A 16,464-nucleotide genomic window follows, 5' to 3' on the forward strand; every position below is an offset into this window, starting at 1 on the left:
AGACTAATAAGTAAAGAAAGTTGGCATGTAAGAAATAGTAAATCTTGAAATTTGGGCACCATGGCTTATGCCTATAATCCCAGCTATTTGGTAGGTTGAGGTGGGAAGATCCCTTGAGGCCAGGAATTTGAGATCAGCCTAGGCAACACAGTGAGACCCTGTCTCTGAAATAAAATAATAATAGCAAATCTTAAGAAACGAGAAGATAGTAGGCTGGGTGCAGTGGCTCATACCTATAATCTTAGCACTCTGGGAGGCTGAGGCAGGAGGATTGCTTGACCTCAGGAGCCCCAGATCAACTTGAGCAAGAGTGAGACCCCATCTCTACTAAAAATACAAAAATTAGCCAGGCATCATAGCACGCACCTGTGGTACCAGCTACTAAGGAGACTGAGGCAGGAGGATCGCTTTAGCACAGGGGTTTGAGGTTGCAGTGAGCTACCATGACATCACTGCACTCTAGCCAGGAGTAAGAAAGTGAGACTGTCTAAAAAAAAAGAGAGAGAGAGAGAAGATAGTATAAGTACCCGTGAAGTTTGGATTCTGAGTTCTACGTATTCCTGGCATCCATGTTCCCACCAAATCTGACCAGATGGTATAGTGGTCCCAGCTGGCTCCCTTGGATCACATTGCCAGGCCACTGGGATCACTGAAAACACAGCACAGTTTAACGTAATAAAAATAAACCCTTTGACAGTCTTCTGCATGCTGAATACTCTATGTTAGTGCCTTTCAGAAGGCATGGCAGCTGCTTGAAACACAGAGATGTGGCAACACCTTCATATTTACTTTAGGATTCAGAGCTCCCTCAGGACTAGCAAGTTGCAGGTCCTATAATCAAATTTTATCTTGTGTAAGGCACAAAAGCACTCAATATTCTTTCCCTTTGTTTCCTTTTCGGTGAAGAGATAGGCATGGCGACCCAGACAAAGGCTTGCCCTGGAGCTGGCACAGGATCCAGACGTGACATGTGGGTAAGATTTCCAGGACGTGCTTCAGCAGCTGCTGGCTGGGTCGGCTGGCCCGCAGTGGCGGCCCACCATCAGTGAGTCTAAGTTTTCAGGACTTCCCTGGGGCAGTGCAGAGGAAGGGAACCCAAGGAGGGTGAAAGACCAGATCGGCCAATGACTTTCATGAGTACTTAGGACTCAGTACTAATCGAAGTGTTTTGAACCACAGGATATTTGGGAGTGGCTAATTGGTCACAGTAGCCTTAGAAATGAAACAGGTGAGTAGTCTATGCTGGATCTATTTAACAGCAGTAATTTAGGTCTTGTTCCAGTTATCTATTTTTGTATAACAAATTGCCTCAAAACTTAGTCGATTAAAACAACAATCATTATCTTGAACAGCTCTGTGGATTTTTTTTCTTTTTTGTAAAAGACATATGACATAAAATTGACTACTTTAACCATATTTAAATGTGCAGTTCTGTAGCATTAATGACATTTACAATGTTGTGCAACCATCAGCACAATCCATCTACAGAACTCCTTTCATTTTCCAAGAGTAAAGCTCTATGCCCATTAAACACTAACTTTCCATCCCCGCTCCCCTACCCTCTGGCAACCACCATTCTATTTTCTGTGTCTATGAATTTGCCTATTCTAGGTACCTCATATAAGTGGAATAATATAATATTTGTCTTTTTGTGACTGGCTTATTTCATTTAGCATAATGTCTTCAAGATTCATCTGTGATGTAGCATGTGTCAGAATTTCTTTCCTTTATAAGGCTGAATAATATTCCATTATATGAATATACCACATTTTGCTGAATGGATAAATGCATGTATCCATCAATAGACATTTGGGTTGTTTCACCATTTGGTTATTGCAGATAATGCTGCTGTGAACACTGCTGTACACATATCTGTTCAAGTCCCTGCTTTCAATTCTTTTCAGTATATACCCAGATGTGGAATTGCTCAATCATATGGGAATTCTATGTTTAATTTTTTTTTTTTTTTTTTTTTTTTTGAGACAGGGTCTCACTTTGTTGCCCAGGCTAGAGTGAGTGCCGTGGTGTCAGCCTAGCTCACAGCAACCTCAAACTCCTGGGCTCAAGCGATCCTCCTGCCTCAGCCTCCCGAGTAGCTGGGACTACAGGCATGCACCACTATGCCCGGCTAATTTTTTTTCTATATATATATTTTTAGTTGTCCATATAATTTTTTTCTATTTTTAGTAGAGACGGGGTCTCGCTCTTGCTCAGGCTGGTCTCGAACTCCTGACCTTGAGCAATCCACCTGCCTCGGCCTCCCAGAGTGCTAGGATTACAGGCGTGAGCCACCGCGCCCAGCCTATGTTTAATTTTTTGAGGAATCACCATACTGTCTTCCACAGCAGCTGAACCATTTTACATTCCGCCAGCAATGCACCAATGTTCTAAATTCTCTACATGCTCACCAGCACTTGTTATTTTCTGGGTTTTGCTTGTTAATGGGTGTGAATGTGGGCAGTTCTTGCTCGGGGTCTCTCAGGTAGCTGTAGTCAGATGGTGGCTGGGCTGAGATGGCTGCAGTAGCCGGGGCTGGTGGGCAGTGCTCCCTGAATGCAGCCCCCCCATGTGGCTAGTTCTGGCTTCCTCACAGCACAGTGACCTCAGGGTAGTTGTACTTCTTATATAGCTCCTGCCTTCCCCAAAGGGAGTATTCCAAGACACAGGAAGTGGAAGCTGCCAGTGTCTTAAGATCTAGGCCTAGAAAATGGCATGAGGTCACTTTCACTGTATTCTTTAGTTAAGCTCTCAGAAGTCTGCACAGTTTCAAGGCGAGGGGACATAGAGGCTACCTCCCAAGTGGAGGAATGTCAAGGAACGCCAAAGAATTGGTGGCCATCCTCAGTCTGCCCGACAGAATCATCACAGTGGGGAATTGTGGTCTCTCATGAATCTGAGTCACAGACCTGAGGTATGTTGGTTGCAGAGGATCCCAGATCCTCCTGAAGAAGTTCCCTGTGATGTGGCTTCAAGTGTGTGCTGCAGTTTTCTTCCAGGTCTTCCCTAAAGAGACAGACATTCACTGGAGAAGGGGAGATATTCATACTTCCAGTGTGCTACTTAATACTGGATTTTGAGTTAGCACATGTACTTGGATACTCAAAATGCCTTTGTTTCTCCTGCTTAAGGTAGGGGCTTCTGGATATTAGAGGACTGCGGGAGCTGTGGCCCAAGTCCTCACAGTGGGCTCAGCAGGTCTGCAGACATGCTAGTGGTTATCCCCCCATTCCTAAATGTGGCATTGGAATAGATGTCCTCAGCAACTGGCTCCTGCCATGTGGGGTGAGGGCTTTTATGGTTGGACAAACCTGGGGGAAACTTCTTCATTAAGTGAGTGAACCCAAAGCCACTCCCCACCCCTGAAGGGACGAGTCACCACCAGTGACTTGGAAAGTGAAGAGGCGCTGATTCTGATCACAGCCCCACTGACAGGTGCCTAAATAGCCTGTGAAGAAGGTAGCTGAGTCATGGGGAAATCACTGCGGATTTACAATAATCAGGTTGTGGTTCCAACTGCAAGTGCTGTTATGGTAATTGTGGCATCTCTACTGGAGCAACTGGCACAGCTTCTGGCACCTGGCATGCAGCTATTTGTCCAGAAAATGTTTTTTGTCTGTGACAATTTGCAAGGGGCAGGCACTATCAGCACTTTAGCTCTTTGCATAGCCTTTCAGAGGTTATCCTGATGTCCTAAGGAATGTCACCTGGTTCTTTGCAAAGGTGACATCATGCTTTACAGACTGGGTTACAAAGATAGGAAAGTAATGTAGTTAACAGCTGAATACTCATATTGGATTGTTACAGAACTTTTCAAACAGAACCTGAACCTTCAAAAAACTTTTGTCCCCATACTTGTCTTAGTTGGCCTCTCCGCAGCCTCTCACACTCGTGGCCACTCCTGCATCATGAAGCGTTCTCTCCCACTGTTCTCAGCACACTTGGCCCTGCTGGTTTGCTTCCTGGGATTCCAGGGGTCCTTTGTCATTCTTCTCCACAGATCAGTCTTCAATGTGGCGATTATATGTTGGGGCTCCTCAGTGCTTAGTCCGAAAGCTCCCAATCTTCTCCCCTTGCTAATTTCTTCCAGGTCCATGACACAATGATCTTTGGCATACAAAATTTGCCAATAGTAGACATTTTATTTGCACACTTTTTGCACCCAGTTCTGTATTCTCTTCCTGAGTTTGTGGAATCCACCATCTTTGAGGCAGAAATCTCCTCTCCTATAGAAACTTAAAATCTTCTTTGTTTTTCCAGCCTTCCCTGCAGCCTAAGTATGGACACATGACCAAGGCACTGCCACATTTTTTTTAAGCTTTTTTTTTTTTTTTTTTTTTTTTTTTGAGACGGTCTCACTCTGTTGCCCAGGCTAGAGTGCCGTGGCATCAGCCCAGCTCACAGCAATCTCAAACTCCTGAGCTTAAGCAATCCTTCTGCCTCAGCCTCCTGAGTAACTGGGACTACAGGCATTCACCACCTTGCCTGGCTAATTTTTTTTTTCTATATATTTTTAGTTGTCCAGCTAATTTCTTTCTATTTTTTGGTAGAGACAGGGTCTCGCTCTTGCTGAGGCTGGTCTCCAACTCCTGAGCTCGAATGATCCGCCTGCCTCGACCTCCCAGAGTGCTAGGATTACAGGGATGAGCCACCATGCCTGGCCCACTGCCATGTTTTTAACTGGCGCATAGTGACTTACAAATCAGTACGTCACTCTGGAGTCCATCTGGTGAGCAACAATTGTGCTCACCAGATGGGCTGCAAACCCAGATGGCTAGATCACTTAATTGTGGAAGAATCATTTCCTCTTTATTCTGTTTAAGTAACAGGAAAAAATAATCTGATCAAAAATATTATCTTACTTAGAAGTAAGAACTGTGAAGTTCAAGCAGTTCTGGGGGGTATGTTTTGTGGTCATGGGAGGTTGTTCCTGAGATGAGTAAAGACTGAGCCAGAAAAATTCTATGTTTAATACATTTTATTTTGTATTTTTTCAAATTTTAAAATGAGACAATGTATCTTGTATATAATTTACCTTGATCTATGTTAATAATTCCCTTGTTTTTCCATATAACTTTACCAACCATGTATGAGCCCTAATAAATGATTTTGTTTTGAAAAACTCAGTTCAGAGCACAAACCCAGCTACGTAGTGAAAGAATGATATTGTCTCTATTATACAAAGATTTTCAGGAAAATAAAAGCTGGACAAGGTCTCTAAGTCATATCAGAATCTTCTTTTTCTAGCTTCTTAAGGTGAAAGCTTAGAAATGTGTTTTCTTTTCCTTCTTTCCTTTTTTTTTTTTTTTTTGCCAGGATGTTGCTATGTTGCCCAGGCTGGTCTTGAACTCCTGGACTCTAATGATTCTCTGACCTCAGCCTCCCAAATATCTGGGATTACAGGCCTGTGTCTCCCTACCTGGCTACAAATATTACTTTTCTAATATAGTTGTTCAGTGATCTAAATTTCTTTATAAAAATGCTGTAAATTTCTCTCAGTGTACTGCTGAGTTTGTGTGCTAACAGATTTTGATATGTTGTGTTTTCATTTTCATTTACTTAAAAATGTTTTCTAATTTTTTTTTAAAAAACTTTGACTCATGGGTTGTTTAGAAGTAAGCTGTTTAATTTTCAAATAATTGGAGATTTTCCAGATATCTTTCTGTTATTGATTTTTAATTTAAATCTATTACGGTCAGAGGATAAACATACTTTGTATGATTTCAATTCTTGTATTTTATGGCCCAGAATATGGTCTATCTTGGTGAATATTTTATGTGCACTTGAAAAAAATGTATTCTACTCTTGTTGATTGGAATGATCTATAAATGTCAATTGGATCCAATTGGTTGATGGTATCATTCAGTTTTTCTACATCTTTGCTGATTTGCCATCTACTTGTTCTATCAATTGCTGAAAGAAAAATATTGAAATGTCCAAATATAATTGTGAACTTAATTTTTTTTCTTTCAAGTCTATTAGTTTTTTTCTTTTTGTATTTTACGGTGGTTTTCATAGGTGCATATTTTCTTGGTGAATGAACACTTTTATCATTATGTATTGTTCCTTTGTGTCTGTGGTAATTTTCTTAGTTCTGAAGTCTACTTCGTCTGATGTGAATTTAGCCACCCTAGAATTCTTCTGGTGAGTGTTTGATGGGTGTTTCTATGGTATATCTTTCCCATCCTTTACATATATGTCAGTCTTGTTTGGGTTTGCATTTGTCTTATGATGGCTGAGATTGAACATCTTTTTGTATATTTAAGGACCATATTTATATCTTTGTGTAAATTGCTAAACTTGTGTCATTTGTCTATTTTTTTCAGGTTTTTGATCTTTTGTTCCTTCAGTTTTTAAATAGTGTTTTGTATGTGAGGAAGATTAGCCCTTTGGCTGTGATATATACTATAATATAGTATTTTTCTCCCCATTTGCCAATTGTACTTTAAATTTAATTCCCACTTGGTCATGGTGTATTATTTTCTTAATGTGGTGTTGAGTTCTGTTTATAAATATTTTATTTTGAAATTTTGCCTCAGTTTTAATATGAGATATTGGTTTGTAGTTTTATTTTTCAATATTATACTTGCTTCTTAAAAGAATCAGGAAAATATCCTTCTTTTGTTCTGGAACAATTTAGAGACTACCTTATATTTGAAGTTTTGGTAGAATTTCCCTCTGAAACCATCTAGGCCTGGTGCATTTCATTTTATTTAATTTTCAAATTGATTTGCATAGAGGTCTTCAAAATAACCTCTTATGATAGCAGAGCATGTAAACAGGTGGAAAACCATACCGTGCTCATGGATTAGAAGAATCAACATTGTTAAAATGTCTATACTACCCAAAGTGATCTACAGATTCAATGCAATTTCTATTAAATTACCAATATCATTTTTCACAGATATAGAAAAAATAATTTTGCGCTTTGTATGGAACCAGAGAAAACCCCATTTAGCAGAATCAATTTTAGGCAATAAGAATAAAATGGGAGGTATTAATTTACCAGACTTCAAACTATACCACAAGGCTGTGGTTATTAAATCAGCTTGGTATTGGCACAAGAACAGAGACACAGACTAGTGGAACAGAACTGAGAATCCAGATATAAAACCATCCTCATGTAGCCATCTAATCTTTGACAAAGCTGACAAAAACATACACTGGGGGAAAGATTCCTTATTCAATAAATGGTTCTGGGAAAACTGGATAGCCACATGTAAAAGACTGAAACAGGACCCACACCTTTCACCTCTCACAAAAATCAAATCACGACAGATAACAGACTTAAACCTAAGGTGTGAAACTATTAGAATTCTAGAAGAAAATGTGGAAAAAGCTCTTATAGACATTGGCCTAGGCAAAGAATTTATGAGGAAGACCCCAAAGGCAATCACAGCAACAATGAAAATAAATAAATGGGACCTGATTAAATTAAAAATCTTCTGCACAGCCAAAGAAACTGTCACAAGAGCAAACAGACAACCTACAGAATGGGAAAAAATTTTCGCACGCTACACATCCGATAAAGGACTGATAACTAGAATCTATTTAGAACTCAGGAAAATCAGCAAGAAGAAATCAAAAAGTGGGCAAAGGACATGAACAGAAACTTTTCAAAAGAAGACAGAAGAATGGCCAACAAACATATGAAAAAATGCTCAAGATCTCTAATCAGGGAAATGCAAATCAAAACCACAATGAGATATCACTTATCTCCAGTGAGAATGGCCTTTATCAAAAAGTCCCAAAACAATAAATGTTGGCATGGATGTGGAGAGACAGGAACACCCATACACTGCTGGCGGGACTGCAAACTAGTGAAACCCCTGTGGAAAGCAACATGGAGATACCTTAAACAGATACAAGTAGACCTACCATTTGATCCATTAATCCCATTATTGGGTGTCTACCCAAAAGAACAAAAGACATTCTATAAAAAAGACAGCTGCACTCAAATGTTTATAGCAGCACAATTCACAATTGCAAAGATGTGGAAACAACCCAAGTGCCCATCAATCCATGAGTGGATTAATAAAATGTGGTATATATATACCATGGAGTACTACATAGCTATAAGAAACAATGGTGATCTAGCACCTCTTGTATTTTCCTGGATAGAGCTGGAGCCCATTCTACTAAGTGAAGTATCCCAAGAATGGAAAAACAAGCACCACATGTGCTCACCATCAAATTGTTTTCACTGATTGTCCCTAAGACACATTTAGGAATAACATTGATCTGGTGTTGGGCAGATGTGGGGGGTGGGGATGGGTGTATACACACATAATGAGTGTGATGCACACTGTCTAGGGGATGGACACACTTGAAGCTCTGGCTTGGGGGGGCAAGGGAATATATGTAACCTAAAGTTTTGTACCCCATAATATGCTGATATAAAAAAGAAAAAAGAATGGATGAATGAGTGGAGCACTAGGTTCTGCAGTTGCAGACCTGCCCCTCAACAGACTTACAGTCTGCGGGGAGGACAGACCTGTTTCTAGAAGCTGGTGCAGGAATAAGTGAGGGGAGGGGAGCGAAGAGGGGGACGGTCTCAGTGCAGAAGCACGGGCCGGCTGGGCCTGGGAGGAAAACATCCAAGCAGAATTTTGGAAGAGGAATAGATTTTTTTATCAGAAGATCTTTGTAAAAATGACTCTGAATTATCCAGGAAGAGTTAGATGTTTTTTCCTTAACTGTTTAAAAGTCAAGGAAGCACAAGAGTCATTTTAGAAATGTTTTCACACAAAAAAGTTTATAATGAGGGAAAAACAAAGGTTTTGGTGTTAAGTTGGTAAGCTGCCATTTATCTGGAAGTTATTCCTCTGGTCTCCCTGCAGTGTTTGCCATGAGATGTGCTGTGTTTTTAACTTTCACGTACTGATTCCTGGAGAGTACCCTACTACGTAATGAAGGCAACCGTCTAAAAATTTGTAGAAAACCGACTTCAGAAACTATTTGTGGAAAATGCATTGCTGGTCAAAGTCAGGCTCTTGTCCCCCCTTCTGCTCCCCCAGTGTGAATCAGCGCTTGTCTGACTGTAGCATCGCTGGGCAAGGTGGTAGCTCTCTTCTATTCTTCTTGGTCCTGATCTGAGAAACTACCTTTGCAACTTGCTCGGACACCTGCCATGTTTTGCTTTTTTACGGAGGAAGGAGCACATTCCTCCTGTGGGCGGTTGGCATGGAAGCCTCCAGGGTTAAGTGGCTCCGTTGAGCTCCGTGAGCACAGACAGGTGGGAACACGGGCACGAGTGTGGGTTTCCCATGGAAGCCGACAAGTCGGGAGCAGAGGACCGCTCCGCTGGCTGGATCAAGAACTAGAAATCACTTCTTGAGCCTTTGGCTTTTCCCGTACCTTTGGCATAAGAGAAAGCAGTGTTGCTGAAATAGGAGTGGTTCGCTGAAAATTCTTCAGTTGAAAATTCTTCAGCCTTTTCACCCATGAGGTACTTGGAAAATCTTTTTCATTTTTATTTTAAATTTTTATTTCTTTCTTCCAGGTTTTTGGAAAAATCTTTATACTTAAAAAGAAAAACAATCAGGTTGCAGCTAGACCAGAGGGATGCTATAGTCCGGGCTCTTGTCGCCGCCCTTCCCTCCCCGAGCGGGGTCCTGCGCGGCGTCCCTTCCCGAGACCTGGCCAGCGCGTGCAAATGGCTCGGCCTTGGGCTGCGTGTCCCTGAGCGTGCGTTCCACCTGGTCTCGTTGCCCGTGTTATTGCATTATTTCAGCAAATATCTAAGGTTTCTGGTCAGGCACCGAGCGGGAGTGTTTAATTTCTGTTTTGCTTCCCAAGCTCCTTAGCCAGAATCGCAGGAGGCCTGGGGAGCCAGGTTCCCAAAGCCCAGTCAGAAGGCTGGGCCTTGAGCTTGTCTTTTTCCTGGTGATGCAACCCCAGATTCCAGGGCACGGCCAAGGGTGACGGCCGTCCAACAGTGGGGTGCGGCTACCCGAGGGGCTGTCCATACTGGTCTCAGTTTTGTACTTCTTCATTTGAGGCCCTCTGAGAACAGAGAGAGCATAATTGAAACACAGAGTCTCAAATGAAGAAAGTACATTCAAATAAAAGAAATACAAGTTTCCTTTTTATCTAGAGAAAAAAGCCAGGGATGGAGAATAAAGTACATGTAAATATACTTAGTAAATCAGAGTATGCCAATTGAGTAATGGAAAACATGGGTAGCGTTTAACTTTTTCTTGCCATTGGGAAATTATAAACGACTTGATACCTGAGGATGGTTGGCACCCAGAGCTATAAATTTTAAATAGGAATGAGATGATGTAAATATTTTCCTATAAAAGAGTTTATTGTTTGTTTGTTTTCTTTGTTTTTTGAGACAGAGTCTCACTCTGTTGCCCAGACTAGAGTGCCGTGGCATCAGCCTAGCTCACAGCAACCTCAAACTCCTGGGCTTAAGCGATCCTCCTGCCTCAGCCTCCCGAGTATCTGGGACTACAGGCATGCGCCACCGCGCCTGGCCCCTTTAAAAGAGTTGGGTGAAAGTATTCAGTTAGCTGAATCTGGTGCTGCAAGGAACTATAGGATGTTTGCTATAAAGAGATGTTGATTTGGAGACCAACATCTCTCTGTTCACAACCAAATCCCCTTGCCTGCCACTGTGCATGTCTGGGTGGTTTTCAGTGCATGTGTTAAACGAATGACTGCAGGACAGCATTCGACAGCAGGGAGGTTGGTTTATTTATAATCAGTTCTAACTTATTTGATCCATTGCTCTATACTGTAAGGGTAGGGTGGGTGTGCCTGTTCTCTGGTTCTTTATCTGTCCAAAGCACACTGTGTGGAGGCCACAGGTATTGGCAGCGATAAACAGAGGAGAAAGGAAGTGAGAGAAAATGACGGAAGGAGAGAGAAAGAGAAGATGCAGACAGAATGAGAATGTGTTAGGCTGGGTGCGGTGGCTCACACTTGTAATCCTAGCACTCTGGGAGGCCAAGGCGGGAAGATCGCTCAAGGTCAGGAGTTCGAGACCAGCCTGAGCAAGAGCGAGATCCCACCTCTACTAAAAAATAGAAAGAAAATAGTCAGACAACTAAAAATATATAGAAAAAATTAGCTGGGCGTGGTGGCCCATGCCTGTAGTCCCAGCTACTCGGGAGGCTGAGGCAGGAGGATCGCTTGAGCCCAGGAGTTTGAGGTTGCTGTGAGCTAGGCTGATGCCACGGCACTCTAGCCTGGGCAACAGAGTGAGACTGTGTCTCAAAAAAAAAAGCATGTGTTAACGACTGTCTGTAAGTGACATTGAGAGGCACAAGTTTTCTGAGTTGCTCACAACAGTAGCCTGATAAAGGTCCTCAATTCCATTTCTGGGTCTATTCTTGTGTCTGATTAACATTACTCTGCACTAAGTGGGCACAGGGTGGGCAGGGTGTGTGCACAGTGTGGGGGGGGGCGGGGGGGATGGAATTGGTGTCCCAGCTGTTGGGGGGAGGGTAAGACATCCACAGAGAGAGGAGCTATGTCAAGAGACTGGGGTCAGATTGGAGTCTTAAGGGGTCAGTGTGGTTGCAGTCTGAATTTTAGAGTAGCTGAACACCAACAGTTGAGAGTAAGTCTGAGTTACACTGGGTTGAAGGCTAGATAAAGTCAATTTTATTTCTAGAACCTATGAACTTGAAGTACTCTTTCTATGGTAAGTTGCAAGCAGGTCGTGAGTATTGATGGAAATGCCAAACACATTTGGCAACGCTGGCCCCGCTGCTGGCCCTGGAAGCACATGGCTGCTTCTAGTACCTGCCAGAATTGTTCATGAAAAATGTTAAGAAGTTCTTTTTACTGATAAAAATTTATTTGAAAAGTAACTTTTGGGTGCTTTGCTTGGTTGCTTGCTTGCAGGATGAGTTTGACAAGCTGAGGCCTCTCTGCTCCACCAACACAGACATTTGCCTGCTGTGCTTTAGTGTCATGAGCCCCTCATCCTTCCAGAATGTCAGTGAGAAACGGGTGCCGGAGATTCGGTGCCACTGGCCCAAAGCCCACATCATCCTAGTTGGAACGCAGTTGGATCTCAGGGAAGGTATCAAAGTCCTCATTGATTTGGGCAATTGCAAGAGAAGCCAGTGCCTGAACAGGTGGCTAAGCCGTGCACTGAGGAAATCAAAGCTGCCTTCTCCATTGAGTGTTCGGCCTTGACTCAGAAAAGACCTCAAAGACGTCTTTGATGCAGCCATCGTCGCTGGCATTCAATACTCAGACACTCAGCAACAGCCAAAGAAGTCTAAAAGCAGGACTCCAGACAAAGTGAAAAACCTCTCCAAGTCCTGGCGGAAGAAGTACTGCCGTTTCCTATGATGCTGGCAAGATGCTCAGAAAGACTATATTCCAATGAAACAGATACGAGAAGCTATATTAGCTGAAATGACTCCTTTTCGTGTGTTGAACCCGTGTAGAGAATGTGTGGGCACTTGGATTCTAGGAGAAGCTCTCAATTTATGTATTCTTTCTTGCCTTTCATTTTTTTGTTGTTTGTTTGAACTTGGGGATAGAAACTTATGCCAGCTATTTTTGAAGTAAGTTGAAAATGTTTCAAAGCTCTGGAAATTTAGAGCTTGAGACCTCTTGATTAATTGATATGTAATATGAAGAAGACAGCTCAAATCTGGATATGTCAAGAATGAAATTTTGCTATATTATAATGTACAGAAGAACAAAAGGGAGAATTCTCTCTTGATTAAGGGCTACTTAATGCAGTGTATTATGTACATGGTCAACCATGGTAAGAATAATTCTTAGCTTTGCAACTCCATGCAAACCATACCTTTTGTTTTTAAAGAGAAAAAATCTAAGAAAAAATGAGAGATCTCTGCATACGAACCCTCAGACCAGTCACTTTTGTTATTTACTAACACCCAGTTGCTTGAGACTTAAAAACAACCAACAGAAACATCCCACTGACTATATGGCAGAAAAGAAAACCTGTTTATGGCATTTTTCACTGTTAGACCAGTTGTGTCTACACTGTGTGAACATAACCAAAGTCCCATGCAGAGGAAAGCAAGTGCTGGTCAATAGTTCTGATATTTTTCTTTAGGGAGTGATTCATGTTGAGATCAGAATGTAATATTTGCTTTCAGTACTGTAATGTGTGCACCAACCTGCCTAAATCCCAGGTTAAGGTGGGATTCTCTCAGGAACACCTCTCTGAAATTTTTTTTTTTTTTTTTTTTGAGGCAGAGTCCCACTCTGTCACCATGGCTAGAGTGCCATGGCATCAGCCTAGCTCACACCAACCTCAAACTCCTGGGCTCAAGCAATCTTACTGCCTCAGCCACCCAAGTAGATGGGACTACAGGCATGCACCACTAGACCTGGCTAACTTTTTGTATATATTTTTAGTTGTCTGGCTAATTTCTTTCTATTTTTTTAGTAGAGACGGGGGGTCTCACTCCGGCTCAGGCTGGTCTCGAACTCCTGAGCTCAAACGATCTGCCTGCCTCAGCCTCCCAGAGTGCTAGGATTATAGGCGTGAGCCACCGTGCCGGCCCTGAATTGTTTTTAACCTTCCATATGCAAGTTGTCCCATCTGCAGGGAAGAGTACTCTTGCAAGGCTGACAGCAAATGTTTGTAGGACACAAAACGTATCTTTTTTTTTCTTGACATGTCAGCCAAAATGTACTTCTGTGCATACACACCCATACGCACGCACACACGTATGTATGTATGTGTGGGTGTACTTGCTGCTGATTCAGGCTTTGAAACAGCTAATGGGAAAAAGCATGGCCCCAAATCAGATGTTAAGGAAGATTCGCTGCTTTTTCTCATTGACACGTTTTTGAACAGACATCTTATTGATTTTCCCCTAGATGTGATTTTAAGTGTATCTTTTTTTTTCTTTTCTTTTCTTTTTTTTTTTTTTGAGACAGAGTCTCACTCTGCTGCCCAGGCTAGAGTGCCATGCCATCAGCCTGGCTCACAGCAACCTCTAACTCCTTGGCTCAAGTGGTCCTCCTGCCTCAGCCTCCTGAGTAGCTGAGACTACAGGCATGTGCCACCATGCCTGGCTAATTTTTTATATATATTTGTAGTTGTCCAGATAATTTCTTTCTATTTTTAGTAGGGATGGGGTCTCGCTCTTGCTCAGTGTGGTCTTGAAGTCCTGACCTCAAGCCTCGGCCTCCCAGAGTGCTAGGATTACAGGGGTGAGCCACCATGCCCGGCCTAAGTATATCTTAATATACACACTTGTGAGACCATTTTATTTTTATTTTATTATTTTTTTAAGATAGTTAAAAAGTTTATTTTATCCTTTAGAAGGACAGAGAGAATGAGAGAGAGAGAGAGAGAAATGGGGGAGAAGAGGGCAGGGAGACGGCATGGCATCCAAAGAAAGAGAAGGAAGATGCCAGCAGTGATGCCAAGTGGCTCCATGATTTTAAGGGGGACAAAGAGGAAAAAAAAATAGTGATGGCCGTCACTTGGTAACAAAAGAAGCAGCAGGTAGATAACAAAAAACTGCAAGGATGTCAAAGTCCAAGACTTGGTTTCCTGCCTTTCCTTGGAGAAGGAATTGTCGTAGACGATGTGACTCTGTCCTCATGATATGGTTTAGACTGTAGCTCATTTTCTCCTGCTGTTTACTCAGTAACTGTAAAAACAGATTCTCAAAAAACAATTTTGAAAGAGAGAGATTTACATCTCTTTTCTGCCCATTCAGGTTTCTTCAGAGGTTGCGCAAAACAGAACTCCTGCAGCGTGCCTGTTAGTGAGAAAACGCACAGGACTGATCCTTAACTGTTACCAGGATGTTGTGGGATTAGGTATTTTCCTGTCATTTTTGCAAGGCCGCCCCTTTCCCACACACTCTGTGATATTCCCAGCGTGTGTTAAAGGATTAGCTGAGCAGGGAGGGCCCTCTGTTTGCCTAAGCACAAAGAATCCTGAAGTGGAGACTGAGGCCCAGACCAGAGTGTGGCCTGCCCAGGGTTAAACTACAAGTCAGTGTCCACCCCCACACTAGAACCCAGGGCTCTTGCCCTTCAGTCCAGCACTGCGTTCTCAGCGCTTCTAGTCTGGGGCCCCTAGGTGGGGGCAGGGCTGACGGGTGGTTGTAGTGGGGTCACAGCTGGACTGAGATCTTCGGGTGAGACTAGGAAGATGAGCAGGAGGCTTACAGAGTGATGTAGGTCACAGGGAGAGGAAGAGTTCTGGCTCCAGAAGCAGCTACTGCAAGAGAGACTACAGACTGAACAGATGGGATCTACTTTCTGAGCCCCGACCCCCAGCACAGGGCGCCGGCTGCCCCCATGAGAGCCCGTGCATGGTAAAGGCACAGGGGGTGAAAGCCAAAGGAGCTCTGGCCTAGACTTGGGTGGTCCCTGCTCTGTGACTTGGGCATGCCCTCAATCTGTGCCAAACTGATTCCGTATAGATTACACTGGCTCCATTTCAAAACAAAACAGAAAATAAAATGAACATTTCTTGAAACCTGTTAAAACAGCCAGTTAAATCCACAGATGGGGCCGGGCGCGGTGGCTCACGCCTGTAATCCTAGCACTCTGGGAGGCCGAGGCGGGTGGATCACTCGAGGTCAGGAGTTCAATACCAGCCTGAGCAAGAGCAAGACCTCGTCTCTACTAAAAACAGAAAGAAATTAGCTGGACAGCTAAAAATATATATAGAAAAAAATTAGCCGGGCATGGTGGCGCATGCCTGTAGTCCCAGCTACTCAGGAGGCTGAGGCAGAAGGATAGCTTAAGCCCAACAGTTTGAGGTTGCTGTGAGCTAGGCTGACATCACAGCACTCTAGCCAGGGTGACAGAGCGGGACTCTGTCTCAAAAAAAAAAAAAAAAAAATCCAATTTGTGTTTTCCTACAGGAAAAATGAAATGATAAGGTTATACTTTAGGAGATGGGCTTCTTTTATTCCTGTTAATAAATAAGATGAGTAAGTTTCTTTGTTTGGCAAAGGTTAATCCTTAAACCGCTAAGATATATAGACTAACTATTGATTTTTCAGCACATCAAAATTGATATTGGTCATAATTTTCTGAAGCATTTAGTTACAACCTGAGGGAGTCAAATTATTTGTGGAAATGCCGAAAATAGACCTAATTAAACACATCTCATCCTGCTGTGCCTGGCTCACCTATTTGTGGAATGCTAGGCTTTCCAGTCTGGGCTTTGCCTGCCTGGGGTGCAGGATGGGGAGAGAAGATGAGTTATTTCACTGGTAAATAATTTTACACATTATTTTTATATTAAAGCAAATGGCATGGAGTACAATGCAGATTAATTCTCTCTTTTTTTTTTTTTTTTTTTTGAGACAGAGTCTGGCTCTGTTGTCTGGGCTAGAGTGCCGTGGCATCAGCCTAGCTCACAGCAACCTTAAACTCCTGGGCTTAAGCAATCCTCCTGCCTTAGCCTCCCGAGTAGCTGGGACTACAAGCATGCACCACCATGCCCGGCTAATTTTTTGTATATATTTTTAGTTCTCCGGCTAATTTCTT

This window comes from Eulemur rufifrons, chromosome 6 (assembly GCF_041146395.1).
Source record: "Eulemur rufifrons isolate Redbay chromosome 6, OSU_ERuf_1, whole genome shotgun sequence".
Taxonomy (NCBI): domain Eukaryota; kingdom Metazoa; phylum Chordata; class Mammalia; order Primates; family Lemuridae; genus Eulemur; species Eulemur rufifrons.